Below are 3,943 nucleotides of genomic sequence, written 5' to 3'. Positions count from 1 at the left end.
AACAACAACAACAACAACAACAACAACAACTTATAAGTTTATTGTGAGGACTAATTAGAAAAAAAATAATAGAAAATCTATACAACAGAGTATTCAGTAGCTAGTAAGCCCCAATAAAGGCTTGCTGTATCTTTACATTTGCTACAATCAATACATTTCAGTGCCTTAGAGAATATTATTCCCCTCCCCCCAAAGGATGACAAGTGTACATTATGTATTTTCCCTCTTTGCTAACAAGTACTGGGGTAAATACGCAATTTTCTACCCACTGAAGTTGGAGCTTATACAACCTTCACATTTAAAATGGTTTCCTTTTTACTGTTATTACAAATAAATAATTACCATGCTAAAAAAAGAAAGAAATCACTGCTGTCAGGTTAGTTCTGACTCCCAGCGACCCTCTATTGGTTTCCCAGAGCTGTAAATTACAATGGGAGGAGACTGGAACTCATTCTTCCAAAAGTCACTATTGGGCTTGTAACACAGGATGTGCAATTTGCCATGGAATACCCTGACCACTATGCTGCCATGAAGAGGGCATTTTTATTCTTACTGGAATAGACACGCTAAAATCCAATTTTTCTTCCTTCCATGTGAGCACTCTGTCTGCCAAAAATACCACCCGTGGACATAGATAATGCCTTATCCATCATTATCACATTCCACATAACATTGCTTTGGATCAGCGGACTCATGTCACAGCACATGAACGGTGGCAAGGGGCCACCTTTGACTCTTCTTACCATGTTCCCCATCACTCCGAGGCAGCTGAATTGATATAACAATGGAATATCATCTGCTGCCGTCCTCCACGCGGGGCGGGGCCGGGCGCACGCGCTTGCACACTAGCGGGCTTGTGCCCCGTTCCCGTGTCTTGAGGGCCAGTTTTGCGGGTCTCTCCTTGTTGCGGAGTAGCGGGAGTAAGGTGCAAGCTGCAACGATCAGAATCATGGCAGGACAGGCTTTTAGGTTTCTTCCCCTCTTTGACCGAGTATTGGTGGAACGGAGTGCAGCTGAAACTGTAACCAAAGGAGGCATTATGCTTCCAGAAAAATCTCAAGGAAAAGTATTGCAAGCAACAGTAGTAGCTGTTGGATCCGGATCTAAAGAAAGGGGTGGAGAAATTCAGCCCGTCAGTGTGAAGGTTGGAGACAAAGTTCTTCCAGAATATGGGGGCACCAAAGTAGTTATAGATGAAAAGGATTATTTCTCATTTAGAGATGGTGACATTCTTGGGAAGTGTGTGGACTGAAATAAATCACTATTGAAATGGCATCATGCGAAGCTGCCCATTCCACTGAAGTTCATCTGAAATCTTCCATCATGTAAATAATCTCTATGTCTCTCTTTTGTAATAAACTAATGATCTCCAAACTCATAAAAACAAACAATGGAATATCATCTATAAACACAATTACAAGGCCAGCTGGGTGGACAATGTTCTCCAGGAACCTGGACGTGCTCTAAATGAACTTCCACTATACAGCACTCTTTCTCCAGGATTCACAAGTCCCGGAAGCAAAGGGGTGAAAATGGCTGAGGCATCAATTACTATAATCCCTAGTGACAATTCTTCAATTGCTTTTGCTTTCTTTGTGATCCTATGCTTTATAGGTCTGGAGGTCTTCATTCCAAAGGAAAGAATTCTCACAGATGGAGACAAAAATATTGCTTCTGTTGAGCTGGAAGGTTTGAATGTCACCTGGCTGCTTTGGGCTCTTCATTACTGTCTATCAACAGGCCAAGAAGGCAGTTACTGTATTGTCTGTTTTTTCTTTTTTCCCCATCCTGATTACTAAGAGGAATTCAGATGGATATTAAATAATGGAGATGAAGATTATGCTGAGAATAAAGGATATTCCCTAGGTTGACTTTTAGTACTGTGGTTAGACAAAACTACAATTAATTCAAAGCCCTACCCAATGGTGTAGGTGTTTCAGAAATGAAGGTTTGGGTCACTTCACAAGGCAGAACCACAAGCTGAGGTGCATGCTTTCTGAGGGCCAAGGGAATATGGATGAAGGTAGTTCTAAATATGTGACCAGTTGCAGAAATAAAGACTGTAATTATTATTAGTATGCACCAAATATTTTCTTTCCTCACTTCTTTCTATAAGTTTGAAATTGTAAACAATTTCCACTTATTTGAATTCAAAATCAACATCCGTGGTACCAGTGCTCAGGAAATCAGATGTATAGTACTGGGAAAGTCTGTTCTTAGGGACCTCTTGAAAGTCCTGAAGAATAATGACGTCAGCTTAAAGGTTAAGGTGCACCATATCCAAGCTATGTCCTTTCCAATCACCTCCTATGTGTCCAAGAGCTGAGCAATCAATGAGGATTACAGGAAAAGAACTGATGTCTTTAATTTGTGGTGTTGAATATCTTGCGGACTGCCAAAAGGGCAATCAAATATGTCTTGGAGAAAGAGTAACCAGAGTGCTCCTTCGAGGCAAGTATGATGAAGTTTTATTTGGGCACTGTGTTCGTAATTCATTCTGCCAAGATTAGTAGCATACCAGTTATAAGAAGTGCTGAGTGCATAGTGGGAGTGTACTCGGGGGTTGGGGGAATTGTATACCAATGAAGGAATTTTTCTTTTACTTTTTAAAGAGTGAACTGGGGGGAGGGGTGGGCAGGGAGAAAAACGCAACAATGAATGAATGGAAGTCCAAAGTCTCATAAACGTGCATTAAAATTAATAAAATAAACAAGTGCCAAGTCAACATTGTCTCAAATACTTTACCTGCTGTGTAAGTCCATGATTTCCAATCCCTGGAGAAGGACGGGTGGAAAGGTGCTTGGAATCATGCTTGGAAGGGTGGAGGGACAGTGCAGGAGAGGAAGACACTGGATGAGATGGATTGACACACTAACTGGGGTGATGGAGGAGGCATGTTGGAGGCAGTGAGACTGGCTCAGGATAGAGCAAGATTCAGAGCTATTGTGCATAGGGTTGGCATGAATCCCAGTTGACTCAATGGCACATAACAACATCTATGATACTTTCAACTTCTTTAGGCTGCTTCCAGCCAAAAGTTTAAGCACTTATTACTAACAAAAAAGGTTGGCAGTTGGAAATCATGAGCAGCTGTGTGGGAAAAGAAAGCTTATTAACTGTCCCCAAGAACAGTGTTCCCTTAGGAAACCCTCCAGGGCAGTTCTACTCTGCTCAACAGGAGTGGTGAGTCAACTGACAGCACACAATATACTTCTCCCCACCCCCTCAGTGAACAAAACTTGGACAACGTACATCCAGCGGTAAAACTGGTATAGGATGCAAAGTGGAATACAATTCTCAGTACGTGCTAAAGGGAGTCCAAAGAACACACTAGTAAAAGAGGAGTTTGTTCTTAACTCACCTAGTCTGCAGCAAGGAGGATGGGTGATGCAAGCCCAGGGAAGAAGATACAATTACACTGACCCTGGCAAAAGGTGTCTAGTCTAGGGCAGTGTTGAACAACGCAAGGGTGGGCTCTGAAGTTATATAGGGGGGATGCTTGCATCAGCTCCATGAAAGATGCCCTGTCCTATCACCCTTCCCAGATCCCAAAGAAAGTCAAATGGGGCTCTTCCAAGTAAGGGACTTCAATGCCTGGCATGAGGGTATGCACAGATGATAGCACAAAACCCCATTTCCCATAGCAGATGAGCTTCGGGGAGTAGCCACGGGCACCCAGGAGGCAGGGACAATAGTAACAACAACAACAACAACAACAAAACTCCCATAAGCTCTTGTGCCACTGTTTCTGATAAACAGGATCTTTTTAGTTCAGGTTAGAAGAATTGATTAGCATCTCCAAAACTCATTATTTAGAGAATACTTTATTAGTTTCTGTAATCAAACCCATGTAGATAAGACCTTACATATTTAATACAGTGCGTTACCCCTGTACAAATGGAAAAAAAAATTTAACATTTCTAGACCAATATGGCTGTTAATT

General features: G+C 41.9%; 1 pseudogene; it reads left to right on the top strand.

The window, feature by feature from the left end:
• The first annotated feature begins 949 nt into the window (after positions 1 to 949).
• Positions 950 to 1,252, top strand: LOC102870789 (annotated as a pseudogene).
• Positions 1,253 to 3,943: the final 2,691 nt, after the last annotated feature.

The sequence above is a fragment of the Elephantulus edwardii genome, unplaced genomic scaffold, assembly GCF_000299155.1.
Source record: "Elephantulus edwardii isolate Elephantulus edwardi_28Jun2011 unplaced genomic scaffold, EleEdw1.0 scaffold00057, whole genome shotgun sequence".
NCBI classification, from domain to species: Eukaryota; Metazoa; Chordata; class Mammalia; order Macroscelidea; family Macroscelididae; genus Elephantulus; species Elephantulus edwardii.
This window is presented reverse-complemented; position numbering and strand designations above follow the sequence as displayed.